This window comes from Leiobunum rupestre, chromosome 4, assembly GCF_980474605.1.
Source record: "Leiobunum rupestre chromosome 4, qqLeiRupe1.1.hap1, whole genome shotgun sequence".
NCBI lineage: Eukaryota > Metazoa > Arthropoda > Arachnida > Opiliones > Sclerosomatidae > Leiobunum > Leiobunum rupestre.
The window spans coordinates 37008167-37026337 of record NC_143387.1 but is presented as its reverse complement, the minus strand read 5'-3'; positions in this window follow the sequence as shown (position 1 = coordinate 37026337).

The following is an 18171-nucleotide window of genomic DNA, read 5'->3' as shown; positions in this document are numbered from 1 at the left end:
GGTAGGCGTAAATAATTGGAAGATTCAACTTAGAAAGGGATGTATCTGACGTATGCCAACGAAAGAAATTAGCGATAAAATATCATGTGACCTAGTTTCGTTTCTGTCTCGTTGGTTTCCAGGTAAAATTTAAAGATCAATTAATTATAATTAATACTTACTTAATTAATTAATTATTAATATTAGCATCATTGTGATTGGCTATTAGGTTTTACTTCATGCACATTTTGATTTAAAATTTCGCAATAGGTCCAGAAAGTTAAAGTTATTTAATAACTTTTTTACGAATAGTAATGAATGATTACTTACGTATACGGTAATTAAAAAGATAAACACCACTTTATTTACGCAATAAATATTTTAATTAAAAACAATTAACGTCAATTAAAATAATTATTACGTAAATAAAGTGGTTTTTAGCTTTTTAAATAATAACTTTTTTGTTTTATATCTGGAATAATAGCAATGTTATGGAATGGAAAAAATATAAATGAGAAGTTTTGAAAATAATCAAATATATAAAAAATGAGTCATGCTAATGTAAGTCGAGTATTCATAAAATTTCGAATATCTTTCAAAAGTCACGTATCTCAACTTGCTTGACACTTGCTCTTAGGCAGTGGGGTATCTTTTACTTCAAATTGAACCTCGTAAAAAGTTCAACCGATGGTGGATAAAATGAGTTTACAATTTTTCATGCACATTCAACAGAAAATCACCGAAACAATCCTGCCACATTTCGGATTTTTTTTAAAAATCCTTGATTTTTTTCACGTATCCGCAAAAATTGTTAAAAATCCACAAATTCCAGAAATAATCCTCAAATTGATTTAAAAAAATCTAAATATCAACGAACAAATCCGGCAATGATTTTGTATTTTTGAAACTCTCAAATTTTTGCCATATCAATAAAAATCACTGTAAAATCAAGTCATCCCCAAAATCATCAACAAAATTCATCAAACTCGTTAACATTTTAAAAATACAGAAAAAATAATAATAAGGACTTTTGAAAATCCTGCAAGATTCACTAGATTGGCAAATCCCCCTTCGTTGGCCAATTGGTTCCAAGCCACGTTTCATCCTTTTAAAAATTTAAATTATATTTTTAACAACAAATTCATTTAGTTACGTAACTTCAGGTATAAATGCAGAAAAGTTGATGGATATCGATTACCGCGTCACCGAGAAATGGCAGATCGAATATCGCGATCAGAGCTGGTTTTACGTTTTCACTCTCTAAAGCCAGGTTCACACTTACCCCTAAAATCGCTTCGTTTTATAACTAGTTTTCAAAACCAGCGAGCGAAATCGCTTCGTGTTGGTTCGGGAAGCAACTAGTCCAAGTTGGTTCGCTTAGAATCGCTTTCAGAACGACAAGGCGGGGAAGTCAAATTGCTCGTATTTTCCAAAATAATGGGAATAAAATTCTAAATAATGTCCTATAATATTACGGTATATAGTTAACATGATCAACTAATTGATTTGAGATACATTTTAGTATTTTCAATATTCTGGTCATAATTTGAATTGACGTTAAGCCTTGACTATGAGCGAACAGGGGTGAAGCGATTTCGCACGTGTGAACCAAAAAATAATCGTCGGCGGTCAAAACTGGCATTCAAACTGACCTAAACTGGGTTTTGAGCACTAATTGTGACCGTGGCTGAAATTGAAGAATGCGATAGAAAATAAGAATTGATCGCGCAAAGTTTGGAGCTAAGCCTCGGTTTTTTATCGGAGACGTAACTTTGAATTGGAGCGATAATGGTCGAGCCATTTGAATCGCAATCCGCGCTAAAGCTGTCCCCGCGAAGGTAGGGGGCCTCTCAGTTAGGCCATTGTCGCGGTAACCGTGAAAAGGGGTCCGGGTTTATTTGGTTAAGAGTCGTCTTACAGCGAAGACGATCGCGATCCGTCTCATCATTTGGCCGGCTTCCAGGAGCTAAATAGACATTAGGGCGAAACTAAGCCCACGGAAACACCATCAATATTCGGGGGCGTTTGGCCCAGTTGGAATCATTAGGCCAAATATATCGGCGAAAATTCTCTTACAGTTAGCATAAATTAATTCGAATAACACGCTTTGATTGTAACGCGAGGGAAATCTTGGGAGAATCCATTGATTAGAGCCCTCGCGGAGAAACGTCGCCATTGTCCATCGCGCTTCGCCGGTATCGGTGGCGCCATCCGTGACGCGCTTCGAGAACTATATAGGGTGTTTCTCTTCCCCGTCGAGACCCTAGGGCGCGACTTTCGAAGCGTTACAAATAGAAATAGGAGAGAGCTCTGGTCGCGATGGATAAACCTCGGACTGGACCATTAGGCAGACGCTGAAATATTGAAATGGGAATATTAGTCGGAGCCCTAGTTATTAGAACTTTCTAGTTAGACGTCTGGGTATTCGTGAAAAATAGTTTTAAGCGGACTCCCTAAGTAGACGATACGATCAATAGAAAGAGGCCCGTTTGCTTTCCGACGATTCTTAAAACGACCCGTCTTTTCGCCTAGTTCGCCCGTTTCCTTTAAAATCCGGATTATTAATTATATTTTAAACTCGGCGGCGCGTCCCCGTTGATAGGATCGAATTCTCGAATTAAGGTTAAGAAGTAAGCGTCGTTAAAAGAGATCGCGCCACGAAAATCGGACTCCGACCAGAGATCTCCCTAATTGCAAACGCATTAGGACCTATTTGAAAATTCCGTAATTATAAAGCTATAAATAAAGCGGCGCGGAGTACACATCTGGGGTCTAAAAGAGAGCGAGAATAGGACGCGCGCGGAACGCTGGATTAGCTCCAACGCCTTTTCTACATTCTCAGTAATGAAAATTAATTTTTGAAATATTTAGACTGGAAAATGCTTAACGCGCAAAGAATCCCTGGACTTTGGGATCATTCTCTAACGTCTATGAAATAAGGTGGCAACTCTGCGTCTCATTTTCCAAGTCCAAAATAACCGTTACCCTTTATTAAACGCGTGTTAACGGACAAGTTATTTTAGTCGAGCTTAACCTAATTTACTTATAACTAGCTGGGATGGTCGATACTTCCCGGGGAATTATGCCTATTTGTATTATCAAGGAAACAGCGTCAGTGACGGAACTCCCACAAATTCAAAACAAAAATAGAACGCGGCAATAACTGTCTCCACGCATGGCACAATACCAGGATACATGTCTCATGACCATACCCAATATAACCAACTGTTTAATGACAATATTAACCAATTATACGTTGACTACATAATTATTTGCCTTTTATTATGCGACCTAGTGTCTATAGAAGAAGGCTTTAAAAAAATTTATAATTTAAGTTTTTTTGTGTCTTGGGGGTAAAATCAAAGTGTAGTATCTAGCTGAGGTACCCAGTATTTGCGGGGAAATATGCCAATTTGTATAACCTAATTATGAAATTAATTAACTTAATTAAAGTTGTTTTGGCGACCGTAACCATCGAAAACCACAGTCAGGGTACCATGAGAGGTTTACCAAATGTGGTCGACCTAAGTTGACAACTGTAGATTCCTATAGCGGACAAACATATATATATATATACATACATACAAACAAACATTCATCTTTATACATTAGATTGCTTTTTGCAGGGACTTCAAATACCATTTAAGATTACTTTTTTACGTTGGTTACCTCGATTTGTTTACAAAGTCCTTTTTTACCTATCACACGAACCCAAACCTTAATGTTCGCATTTCCCTGCTGCTTGGTTTCGCGCTGGTTGCAGCCTACTTCTAGGGGCTAGTAGGCCACACTTTGGAGCTCTCTGGCGCTCTTTTAACTCATCGTAGGAAAATGGGGAAAAAACAGGCATACTTCTCAACTCACCCCCTACAACTCCTTAAAATTTTTGCATAACCTTTTGAAACACCCTGTATAAACAGGGCCGTTTTAACCTTTTCGTGGGAAAAATCTCTCATTTACAGACTTTTTGGACCTTCGTAGGCCCTATTATATGGAATCGTAGGCCCTAATGTCTCCTAAAATTTTCGTAGGCCCTAGGCACTTCGCCTAGTCTGCCTTATGGATAAGGCGGCCCTGTGTATAAATGAACTAAAGAATACGGATAAATTCATCTACGTTCTGATGTCTTTGATTAAAGTTACACCGCCTTTAAGCGACGCGTCCCGATAAATCAAACAATGAAAGGCAAGTCAATGTGTTGGTTTTTTGATCAAGAAAAAGCGAAGGTAGGAAACGCGACGAATGTAAGAAAATAAGAGTACGGCGAGAAAGATAGAGAGTAAGTGTGACGTGTGGCGTCACTCGGTTTTCACTTTGGCGAGTGCGCGCGGAAAGAGCCCGGACTCTTTGCAAGGGAGCAACATAGCTCGACGGACCACTTAGAAGACCTCGCCTGGAAATGTTTCAAAGTGAGTGAAATGGACACGGGAAAAGTTTTCTCGCTCTCGCGGCATTACGAGTCAACGTTCACCAGGTTTGTATAAGGATTCCATTACCGTCGTCACGAGAATGTACCGCTTTTCAGCCATCAAAGCCAAAGAGAAGTTATCTTTTTTTTGTAAAAGGTTCAATACCGCGTGAGCGTGTCTTCTTTTTTCGTCCACTGAAGAAAAAAAGAACGAACTTCGGCGATTTCTCCACGCGACATTTCAGAGGCATTTAGTCGTCAACGGAGCGTGATGATTCTAAATGGGAGACAAAGACTGATCTCTGACCATTTTGTAACGGTTAAATTGAGTCGGAATGATTGATATTCGATCATTTACTCGACAAGGAAGATGGACAGAAATTGGAAAACCTTGTCTAAACCGGAGCAACGCGTTTATGTATAGTGCCTAAGGCACTATAAACAGCTTGATCCTACAATGGCTTTTCGAACTAAAGTTAATATCTTCTCTTAACAAAAAAAGAGTTCAACACATTTGATACACAAAATTTGGCTTATTTGGAAACGTATTTTTTAATAATAAGAATAAAAATCAGCTAGGCTAATACCCAATTCACCACCTTAGGCCTAAGTCATCAAGCGACTTTTGAAGCCTTTAATTCAGGTGGCCGGGTTACAATGCAAGCCCTTCGTGCCACAAGAGCCAACAGCTCCCTACACTAACTATTACCATTATCCTAGACTAGTTTTTATTATTATTAAACCGAAGAACTCGACGGAAAACCCCTTTAACCAGTAAGAATATAACCAAATTCATATTTAGCAATAATCAGTACATTTAAAACATTCTACGGAGTACGGACCAAAAATGGAGAAAATGTATAATCAGAAGTAAATGAACCGAAGTTATCAGACTGCTATACTCCCCATGTTGAATGCGCGTTCCATATGAAGTTACATTTTTACCTCGAATTTGAAATTTTGCGCGCTCCTAGGCTGAAAAAAAACTTTTTGTTTTTATGAAACCATTTTTTATACATAGAAATAGCTATACCAACAATTCCCAAGTGCAATTTATCACGTCAAAAGACGGGGATGGAAATTGTCTTTTATTTGACTCGATTTTCTCATTATTTTCATGAGGAAAACGCCCTCTGATTCTGAGCGCTTTTTCAATAACTTCGGTTCATTTACTTCTGGTATAATATATTAACGTCAAGTGTCAAAATAAACTAAACTCCCACCAGGGAGACACTTTAGAGATGTACTGGTCGGAGGTAAAAATAATCTACTGTAAACGACGCTTTACAGAAGATTGCCAATAAAAACCACATTAGTAACCACTGTGGAAAAGCGTCAACAGTTAGGGCAAGCTAAGCCTACCAAGGTTCTAGCATTTAAACTCCATTATCGGGCGCGTCTAATAAGAATCTCTACAATTCTTATTAGATTAGCACCCTTTTCCTAAAAACTCGCAAAAAAAAAACTTCATCGTAAGTTAGTTTTCTCGGAGAAAATCGTTTTGCTAAAAGAGATTTTTTCTTCACATCCATCCTTCCATTTCCCATCTTTCCCACTATCGGAAGAATTGTGACGTACACTTTCACGGCCTATTGCTCGATTTCTTCTTTGCGCGGTTGATTTCACTTAACCGCGAAGAACCCCCCCCCCCCGCTACTTCCTCTACACTTTATTTCCCCATCATTTGCATGCCCCCCCCCCGCACATCATAGCTATAGCTTTCTTGCTCGAGACTTCAAGAGAGGGGAAAAGGGGGAAAGGAATTAAGCCTTGGTCAATAGAGCCGGAATCTTTCTTTCATTATGATAGAGGGAGAATAATTACGCGATTAAAATAAAAAAACGGGGACGCGGGCTCTCCTTATATAGCGCCAAGCCCACCGGATCCCAGAAGAAAAAGACGAAAGTTCAAGATGAGGGCAAAAAAATGTGGGCAAAAAAAAGAGTAGCGGTGCCGAGGAGAAAAGGCAATGAGCTGAAGAAGTCATTTGCATAATTGATGTACATCCCCCTCCCGGTCGTTTTGCCCCTAATACTTTCTTCCGATAGCGAAGATGAATAGAAGGAGAAAGTCTATAAATAAGGCGTCGAGGAAGAACGGCCTTTTTGTGGAAAACTAATTTTTCGCCGCGGAATTAGTTAACTCAATGGATCAATCATCATTGTTTTAGCTCGTTCCAAATGAGACAATGAATGGAGTCCCTTAAAAGAAGAAGGTTCTCTTGATGACGCGAATTAACGCTTATGAGGGGTAGCCTATTATCTCGTTAACGCTGTTAGACACTCGAACTCAACTAATATAAAATATTTAGTTTCAACTGTAAAACGGAAAAGATGATGTGTCACAATTTTTTGGGCATATTTTTAATCGGTGTATTTTTTATTGTTAATCTTAAAGAGAATTGCCATAAAATGAGATGTTGTCTTATGGAAGGTGACATCCAATTAATGTGTCTTGGATCAAGTAGGCCATCTCGATTTTCAATGGCCTTTGAACATTTTGAAAAATGCCAGTTGATGTATTGTATGTTATGTTGGAATGACCTATTCAAATTATCAAATAGGCACTTTGCAGCATCACGTCACGCCGTACCTTTGGCTATGGCCGCCATGCTGGTAATCTTTTTTTTTTTTTCAATTTGAAAAGCCAGAGGTGACGTATTATCGAGGGGTAAGACAGTCTCAGATAATCTGTACACCGAGTTCGTGCATTTAGAACTGTTAAAGGTACATATTTTCAAGAGTTCGCGAGTTCCATTTAGCACTGTTAAAGGTGTGGCAGTGTACACCGAGTTCACAGAGTGTCTTATTATATACGTCATGCTGCCAAGTCCCTATACTTTTAATATGAGCTAGTGACCTGGTCAAGTGATCTTGATGGTAGATACCTAGTGTATGGTACCGCTGGTTCGGTTTCAAATACATCGTGGTTCACGTAATATCATAGTCCGGATTACCGTCCCAATGGCACTATACCATTAGACTTAACAGGTATTCTATGACCCGATTTAAAATGGTCGTCTTTGAAATGCTACGGCACATCAACGGAGTCCTACAACACATTGGACGTACGAAGTTTGTTGATCCGTGGTCTCGGTAGTTAAATGGTAGTGGCGTTGGGACAGTAACCCAAAGATTGGTGGATTGATTCCAAGGTTAGAGATAAGATAATATGGTTCAATTCCACCTCCAAGTAGGCGAACGTTTTAAAGGTTTCCTTGATCAAAAAAGCTCTTCAAATGCATTTTCATTTGTTGAAATTATTCTTCCTTATAACCGACGTTAGGCATAGTAAAAGTTAACCGATAGTCATAGTTATTCCGAATTTAGAAATTTAATTTGTGGTCCGAGATATTGGAGATCAAAGCTAATAACACGAGAGTCTATGAAAACGTTCGTTCTAAATATTCATCAGTCATAATGCTTTCAAAATTTTCACGAGATTTTATATTAAAACTCGCTAAATTAATTATTCTCGTGTGAAAATAGTTTTTTTTTAATAGACGAGAGCTATTTATTCCGCGTGCCATTAAATAAATGCAAAGCAGATTCTATTAACTTAAATCGTTGTAATACGTTACTAGGTGGTAAAGTTCGCCGATTTCTATTTGCAATGGCACTTACACCACCAAAACGGAGACGCACTACTAGAACTATAAGTTAAAGTTACCATTGATATTGGAAATTGAAAGAACACTTACAATTTGTTTTACTTCTCTTCAGTATCGGGTAGTTACAGGAATTCTAGTAATAGTTTTGTGTCGTGATTTCATTGTATTATTACTATTATTCATGTGGTATTAATCATTTTGCTAATTTTCCGTGTCGGGGTTGGTAGAGTTTTTTGATAATTTTCAGTGTGGGCCCTGAGGTTGGTAGCGTCGGTTGATTATTATCAGTTTCGGGGTTGGTAGAGGAAGTTAGTTATTGTCGGGGTTCGTAGAGGTGGTTGATTATTGTCAGTGTCGGGGTTGTTAGAGGTGGTTGATTATTGTCAGTGTCGGGGTTGGTAGAGGTGGTTGATTATGGTCAGTGTCGGGGTTGGTAGAGGTGGTTGATTATTGTTAGTATCGGGGTTGTTAATGGTGGTTATTAATTGTCAGTGTCGGGGTTGGTAGAGGTGGTTGATTATTGTCAGTGTCGGGGTTGTTAGAGGTGGTTGATTATTGTCAGTGTCGGGGTTGGTAGAGGTGGTTGATTATGGTCAGTGTCGGGGTTGGTAGAGGTGGTTGATTATTGTTAGTATCGGGGTTGTTAATGGTGGTTATTAATTGTCAGTGTCGGGGTTGGTAGAGGTGGTTGATTATTGTCAGTGTCGGGGTTGGTAGAGTTGGTTGATTATTGTCAGTATCGGGGTTGTTAATGGTGGTTATTAATTGTCAGTGTCGGGGTTGTTATTGGTGGTTATTAATTGTCAGTGTCGGGGTTGGTAGAGGTGGTTTATTATTGTCAGAGTTGGGGTTGTTAGGGGTGGTTGATTATTGTCAGTGTCGGGGTTGGTAGAGGTGGTTTATTATTGCCAGTGTTGGAGTTGGTAGAGGTGGTTGATTATTGTCAGCGTCGGGGTCTGTAGAGGTGGTTGATTATTGTCAGTGTCGTGGTTGGTAGAGGTGGTTGATTATTGTCAGTGTCGGGGTTGGTAGAGGTAGTTAATTATTGTCAGTATCGGGGTTGTTAATGGTGGTTATTAATTGTCAGAGTCGGGGTTGGTAGAGGTGGTTGATTATTGTCAGTGTCGGGGTTGGTAGAGGTGGTTTATTATTGTCAGTGTTGGGGTTAGTAGATGTTGTTGATTATTGTCAGTGTCGGGGTTGGTAGAGGTGGTTGATTATAATAATTGTCGGGGTTGGTAGAGGTGGTTGATTATTGTCAGTGTCGGGATCTGTAGATGTTGTTGATTATTACCAGTGTCAGGGTTGGTAGAGGTGGTTGATTATTGTCAGTGTCGGGGTTGTTAGAGGTGGTTGATTATTGTCAGTATCGGGGTCTGTAGAGGTGGTTGATTGTCGCCAGTATTGGGGTTGGTAGAGGTGGTTGATTATCATCAGTGTCGGGGTTGGTAGAGGTGGTTGATTATTGTCAGTGTCGGGGTTGTTAGAGGTGGTTGATTATTGTCAGTATCGGGGTCTGTAGAGGTGGTTGATTGTCGCCAGTATTGGGGTTGGTAGAGGTGGTTGATTATCATCAGTGTCGGGGTTGGTAGAGGTGGTTGATTATTGTCAGTGTCGGGGTTGGTAGAGGTGGTTTATTATTTTCAGTGTTGGGGTTGGTAGAGGTGGTTGATTATTGTCAGCGTCGGGGTCTGTAGATGTTGTTGATTATTGTCAGTGTCGGGGTTGGTAGAGGTGGTTGATTATCGTCAGTGTTGGGGTTGGTAGAGGTGGTTGATTATCATCAGTGTCGGGGTTGGTAGAGGTGTTTATTTATTGTCATGTTTTCAAAGTTTGCAAGGTCAATTCCAGTTTTAAAAGTGTGTGCCATCACTTTTTAGATCAAAAATTGATTTCAACCAACTTAATCTTAGCTTAATTGAAATAAATTTGTATATTGATAATTAATATCGGCCTATTTTCATCGGTTTAGAGCCACTTGGACATAAAAGCGATGACGCACATCTTTCTAATTTAAATCGAGTCTCTAAGCCCAATGGTTTCCGAGTTAGATTTTGAATGATATTCAGGACATGGTTCGAGGTCATTGAGTTTTGTATCATCTAATAACTCCTTGCACGTGCTATACGATTTGAAAATATCGAGTGTCTTTGAGGTTTTTGACAATTTAAACATACAAACTATCTCTGATACTTGATACTTTGGAAGAAAACCTTAATCGGTGTTTGGCATATTATTATTAAATAATAAATGATCTGTTTAAATTTTATTATAATAAATAATAATAATAGGCACCACCTTAGGCCTAAGTCATCAAGCGACTTTTAAAGCCATTAATTCAGGTGGCTGGGTTACAATGCGTAGGAGAGTGGTGGCAAGCCCCCCTGCATGCCACGCGTTCCAGCCAACAGCTCCCTACACTAACTATTACCGTTAACCTCAACAAGTTTTTATAATAATAACTTTTCTAATAATAATAATAATAATAATATGAAATAAATACATGAATCTATTTAATTTCATGATAAATACTACAAAAAGGGAACCTAACCATAAATAATAATAATAATAATAATCAGCTAGGCTAATACCCAAGGCACCACCTTTGGCCTAAGTCATCATGCGACTTTTGAAGCCATTAATTCAGATGGCCGGGTTACAATGCGTAGGAGGGTGGTGGCAAGCCCTGCATGCCACGCGTTCGAGCCAACAGCTCCCTACACTAACTATTACCGTTAACCTCAACAAGTTTTTATAATAATAACTTTTCTAATAATAATAATAATAATAATAATAATATGAAATAAATGCATTAATCTATTTAATTTCATGATAAATACTACTAAAAGGGAACCTAACCATAAATAACAGCTGAATTCTACTTCGACTCCGTCACTTTTAATTAGCTCCGCCCCACGCGTCGCCGGAGGTGACCTAGGGTATTCCAGTTGAATATTAATGGGTGAAATAGGCTCATGGTAGTTCGTGGAACGCGTAATTCGAATAGACGTCGCGTATCGTACACAACCTACACGTTTAGGGGGTCGGCTTAGGCGGGCTTAAGTTATCTCTATTAAATAACTGAACGTCTAAGGATTTGGCTGGCCTGAACTCTACAAATGATTGAAATCCCGTAGTGGACAAAACTGTGTAAGGGAAATACAGAATCCGAATCTAATTAGAGATTGCGAGATAGATTTGGCCGATACGCGATCTCGTTTAATTCGGACTATCGCTTCATAAGCGAAATTAAAACCCTTATGAAATTTCATTTGAGCTTCCGCGATAATTCGGAACTAGACGAAGAGAGAGAGAGAGAGAGAGAGAGAGAGAGAGAGAGAGAGAGAGAGAGAGAGAGAGAGTGTGACCTTTCTAAAGAAAAGATTGACTTTCGCGTCGGGCCCGCGCTCTGGCTGGCCTTTCGCAGTCGCCTAATTCCCAGAACGGCGAGGGGCCCGCTTCCTTTTATGAAGACGTCGTATTAGAAACCGCACACGTTCGTGGCTAAGAACAAAAGACAAATATCTCCATCCGTCGGCCAACTACGAGACCACACCATCGTCGCGGCGCGTCACCGTCTATAGGGCGTCTTTCGCTCGATAGAGGGCGATGTTAGCGAAGAGGAAACGGGCGGCGGGGACGGAACCGCGTTCGGAGTTCAGACCGCTGGGATTGCTCGTAATTAAGTTGCGGTTTTCCCCGGATGGCTTACGTCCGCTTTAAGCAGATTATCCAAATCCAGCGAATCGTTAGCCGCGTGTCCGGGACGTTCAGTTTCTCAGTCACTCGCGACGCGAACCCAGCGCGGAGTCTATTCGCCGGCGAATTTCGCGTCCGAGTTTGCCTTTTAAATAAGGGGGTACGGAAGGGGTACAGCCTGCGTGACGTGTAGCGGGCGCGGAAGCCCAGTCGAGCCAAATGATACGGACGCGGCTAATTAACTAGGAGAGTGGGCGACGACCACGAATATCTCCGAGAGGTGATACGAAGCCACGACCGAAAAGAACAAAAGGTTGCATTTTTAGGAGCCCGGCCGGGAGAGACCGAAAAGGGTTGTTTTCTAATGAGCCGGGTCAAATCGAGGCCAGGAAGAACCCCCGTCTTCCGAGGAAACCATTTGCCGCGAGTGTACGCTCGCCATACAGATAGTTCGAGAGATTTAGCTAAATTTATTACCGGTATATATCAAAAGTTGAAAATATCGCGTAGCTACATAGTCGTAGATTGAGCTTTCTAAATCCGGCGGGGATTTCGCTACAGGCCATTCGACGGCTTTTATTCGCGTTTAAATTAGACAAGAATAGTGCTGTTAATTTTCCGGAAAAATAAAATGCGGTAAAAATTTCCAGAAAATTTTACGCAAATCGGAAAAATAAAACTACTTTTTAATGGTTTTTAATGTTTATATCTTTTTATCCATATAAAATGTCTAATATCAGTAAACACACTACAAAACATTAATAGTGTTACGTTGTTAATGAGTTTAAACTAGTCTAGAGGTTTAGTTTTACTTTTAGATTCGAAAAAATTAGGCGAAAATGCCGATTTATATAAATTATCAAACAATATATTAAACTAATCATGGAATGAAAACTTTTTTTTATTATTTTCTCTCGGTCATTTTCCGTGGAATATTTTCCGACTTACAACACTAGACAAGAATTTGTTGAAATTAAAGATTACATTCAAATAGCGATAAATAAAATATACTAAAAACCACTTTTTGTACAAAAAATAAGTTTTATTTAAAAACTAGTCGTCTAGTTTTTTAAAAAAAAAACTTATTTTTTGAACAAAAAGTGGTTTTTAGTATATTTTATTTATCGCTACAAGAATTTGTTTACGGGAAATAATATCGAAGCGTAAAATAAATCCCCTTCACCGATTATTAAATGAATTGACCTCTAAAACCACGAAGCAATTGTCCGACATATCCCAGTCCAAAAGTCTTACAGAGTTCGAGAAACACTGGATAATGTATTTTTGCCCCCTTAGAAGCAAAATAATAGAACATCTTTTCGTGGTTCGAAGGTTGTTTCGATATACAAAGGTACTCGAATAATTCCCATTCAAAATTCCATTAATATGTAACGCCAGTTTCTTATAAAAAAGTAATAAAAAGAAAACATTCTAGAGGCGCTCTATAAAAGCATCATCAATATTACAAAGAGTGCGGTAAAGGTTCAGTTCATCTTTTCCGAGGGAGTCACCGCGACCAAATACCGCCGAAGAAAATCGTCGCTTTGAGGCAGATTCTATTCCTTCTCCCGAAAGCGCAATATAGATAACTTCAAAAATAACGTTCAAAAATTCAAAGGGGTAGGGAGCTAGCGTTTCTGGGAAATACTACATTATGGAAGAACGGGAAGAAAGGCTTAACTTATAACGCGTTAGCGGAAAATACCAATTAGAGAACTAACCGAAACGTACGACAAACATTGACACCCCCTGGAATCTTTAAAATGACTCCTATTTGGAATATCAGGCGCACCGCGAAGGAAGGCAGGTAGAGAGAGAAAAGAACATTTTCGTAATGGCGCGCAATTTTTCTCGGGCAGCGAAGGCAGTTCCCAGCACGATTTGGTCTTTAGGTTGGTTTTAGGCGCTTAGGAGCCCCTGTCTAATAAGCTCGCGCAAAGAAAACCCAATTAACTCGGAGGAAACAAATGAGCAGCGGGCTGCAGTCACGGGGGAGACATGAATCACTCAGTGGACGGTAAATAGCTATTCCTTCCCCGCTCCGAAATTATACGCTCCAAGAATGAGCGCTCCTCTCTTCCCCCACCTTTTCTTTCAAAAATGGGAATTTGCAATGAGCGTCGATGCGAGTAAGTCAATTTTTAATAAAACAACGGGAATCTCCCGCTCGCTCCTCTTCAATCACGAGTCTCAGTCGCTTTTTAGTCGCCAAAGAGAACCCCTTCCTTTGCAAAGGTACGGTAACTACCAAAATGAGGTTTCACCTTTTTACACTCGGGTATCACGGAAAAGTACTTTTCACGATACATTTAAGCGTATTCTAAATCATCAGTACCCGGAGTAGAAACACTAGGGGCTGGAAAATTTTTAAAACTAAGGTTCAATCTTGTGATGTAAGTCGGAAAATGACCGAGGCCTTTTTTCCGGAACATTTTCCTTATTTTTCCGAAAAAATTAAAAAAGTTTTCCGTGATTAGTCTAATATATTGTTTGCAAATTTAAATAAAGCGGCATTTTCGCCTCATTTTTTGAATCTGAAAGTAAAACTAAACCTATAGACTAGCTTTAAACTGATTAACAAACATTTGTAACGCAATTAATGTTTTGTAGTATTTTTACTGTTATTAGACATTTTATATCGATAAAAAGTTAAAAAAATATTTAAAACCCTTAAAGGCATAGGTTTTTTCTGCCTGTCCCCCTTTAAATTAACTTAGTGGAGCACGAATACCCTGGTGGTAGGCCAACCGCTGAACATGTTGGCCAAATTAAAGGGGGACAGGCAGAAGAAAACCTAGGCCTTTTAAAAGAAATTTATGTTTCAATTTTTTATTTTTCCTATTTGCGGAAAATTTTCTGGAAATATTTCCACATTTTATTTTTTCCGGAAAATTAACAACTCTAGTTCAATCTGTTATAGTTAATGTCTCCGTGGATCGGAAGTAATATCCAAGATTGTGCCCTTAAAATTATGCCTTAATCTCATTCGAACATTTTTATTAACAGATTCGAGGCCAACAATCTGAATTTTGGCAACGAATCGTGAAAATGTGTGCTCCGTAACCACACTAAAGCAAACCCCATCGCTCGAAAATGAGAGTTTGGAGCGCTTACCGCGTTTTAGCTTTGAGGAAACGAAGTAAAAATTGCGCGAAGGCGTGATACTCGGCACCCATTCTGTCCGGCACTCGCGCGCACACTCTCCGTTTGGCGCGTCGCCTTTTCAAAGCCTTATTACATACGCGAGATTTAATTAAATCAGGGCTGTGTAATTTCTTTCCGCGCTGGAGGACGGTGGGAGGCAAACTGCATTAGGCAAAGTTGAGTACACAATCATTGGTGGATTAGAGGGAGTTATTCTTCGGAAAAAGCGAGTGTGGGAAACGTATCAGAGGCGCGGCTAATAAAAATGCATATCTCGATATGCGTAGAAATCGTAGAAGCGCGGTCCGCGATGCCGAAAACGCATTTAATATTGGAAGGATTAACGAAGAGCCGCTTTTTACACCCGAGGGAATGAACGACGGACTGTTGCGGCGTTGGATGTAGTTGCTCATTAAAGGCGCTTCCCCGAAGAGAGATTTGCCCCTTACGATTGGAATTAATATTTTGGCAATGTCACACACGCCTCGCCGCTTTTACGGGCATCGATGGCGAAACGAACATCGTCGATATTACACTACTGTCATTACCGTTATCGTCCTAAAAACAAAAGACCAGTTCTTGTAATTTCACAATATGACGTTCAAATTGTCCCTTTATTCGAGACAATACTAAACGCGTACTGCGTGGGTCCTGCATGTCGAGACACTCTCAAATGTAACCTACTCTTGTATTTGTTCTTCGAAACACTCAAATCTAGCCTGCTCTTGTATTTTGTTCCTCTAAACACACAAATCTATCCTGCTCTTGTATTTAGTTTCTCGAAACACTCTCAAATCTAGCCTGCTCATTTTTGTTCATCGACACACTCAAATCTAGACTGTTCTTGTATTTTATTCTTCAAAACACACAAATCTAGCCTGCTATTGTATTTTGTTTCTATAAACACTAAAATCTAGCTTCCTCTTGCATTTCATTCTTCGAAACACTCAAATCTAGATTGCTCTGATATTCAGATCTTCTAAACACTGAAATCTTGCTTGCTGTTGTATTTTATTCTCCGAAACACTCAAATCTAGCCTGCTCTTGTATTTTGTTCTTCGAAACACTAAAATCTAGCTTCCTCTTGCATTTTATTCTTATATACACTCAATTCTAGATTGCTCTGATATTTAGATCTTCGAAACACTCAAATCTTGCTTGCTGTTGAATTTTATTCTCCGAAACACTAAAATCTAGCTTGCTCTTGTATTTTGTTCCTCTAAATATCGAAATGTAGCCTGCTCTTGTATTTTGTTCCTCCAAATATCGAAATGTAGCCTGCTCTTGTATTTTGTTCTTCGAAACACTCTAAAATCTAGCTTCCTCTTGTATTTTATTCTTCGATACACTCAATTCTAGATTGCTCTGATATTTAGATCTTCGAAATACTAAAATCTTGCTTGCTGTTGTATTTTATTCTCCGAAACACTCAAATCTAGCCTGCTCTTATATTTTGTTCCTCTAAACATCGAAATCTAGCCTTCTCTTGTTTTTTGTTCTTCGAAACACTCTAATATCTAGCCTACTCTTTTATTTTGCTCATTTGAAATTTGTTTAAGAAAACCTGTTAGTATAGAAAGAGACTAGAAACCAGAAAATATATATTTCTTCTCGGGGTCACGAAATATTGAAAGGCATTTCTACCGTAATATATTATCTAGAACGATAAGCGAATAGGACACTCGGGACAATTCAAAAACTAACAATGTAACATAGCACGAAGTGGCTGCATAAACGCGATACAAAGTGAGAAAAAATGGAGAAAAACGAACGATTTAATTCAATAACAACATTTGAGAAACAACCTTCATTACACGATATCAAGACAGCTGGTGACACACCCTTGACGAATATCCGGCCACTCGACAAATTTATCGCGAGGGTGTCCGGTCACTTAAAGGAAAAGAAAATGCGCTTGGAAAAGTGCTTTAAGTTTAATTAGAGCTCTGGTGTCCGTATAATTAAAGACGAAACAGCTAGCCAGTGAGCGAGACAAACTAGGATTGTGGATCTCGTGAAAAAAGAAAAACGCCATTTTCTTTTCTTCGCGAGCTCTTCGCGAAGAGAAGATAATCACCTCAATTATCTCTACCGTAATGAAAACACTCTTCTTCGGCAGAACTCTTAGTGCTTTTTTATTTCTTTTGTGTCACAACAGGGAAAAAGATTTTGCTTGGGCCCTTAAATTCAACCAAGGAATAAGAAAATAAAGAAATCGCGCAGTACCAAAAAAGGGCCTATGAATATCACACCTCGTTCTACGAGGAAAGACTAATGCTCTCAGGGGTTCGTCAAACAAAATAGATTAGCGAAAAAACATCACTCAATTACAAATGGAAATCTATTTCAGCGTACATTACCCTTCTTTACAATTTTGTACGTGCTGGAAGTGCTTGAACATCGCGACTGTGCCTTTAAAAATTCCCCTTTCTTTGCCGAATTAAATTGTAACGACATTTTAGAAAATAGAATGGTAAAGGGAAACTTAAGCAAAAAAACGTTGCAATGTTTAAATAAATAAAAAAAAAACAGAATAATCGGATAAGATATTAAATTCTCATTAACTTTATGAATTTTGGGAAATACAACACGAAGGTCAACCATGGACAGTAAATTAAGAGGACAGGTTTTTGATACCTTTCCACAGTGCATTTTATTTATCCCCGAGTATCAATCAGCTCGAGAGACTCCGAGGGAGTCTTGTAAGGTCATTTGTACCACGTGATCTTAAAATTTCAAAATGGCAATCTAATGCGGTTGATATTGTTACGTAATTTTTGCGCTTTATATTTTAGTAATATTTAATTTTGGTTATTTAATGCAATAAAAACTATCAACTTATATTTAGTATATCATATTTAATCTATAAAAACGTGAATAAATACCTTTTGGCGTAAAAATGTACTTCGTGTTTATCTCTTTTCTTTTTTCGAACAGTATCGTCCACTCTAAGCGATACTTGGTTTTTTAAAATAACCTTGGCCGACTCCCTTAGTGTGATTGGTTTACGGGGGCTAAAAACCAGGCTTTTTACCGATCCTCTAAAATCTACTATCCATGGGTCAACTTGTTTAATGCTGGAGTTGCTATAGCATCCATTCTAAATCCCACTGCTGTGTGCGAAGTGGGGATTGGTCCACCCATTGCTGCACCTTCTGCTGGGTTGAGTGGCTTGCGTCAAAGGTGAGACCATCAGTAGTGGGGTTCTGCTACCCATGCTGGATTTGTCCCCTGTCCGGGCTTGGGGACGCTGGCGTAGGGCACTATGATGATAGGCCTCCGGTGGTATGGTCTTTGTTACTAGGTACACCGGGCTATAAATTCTGACACA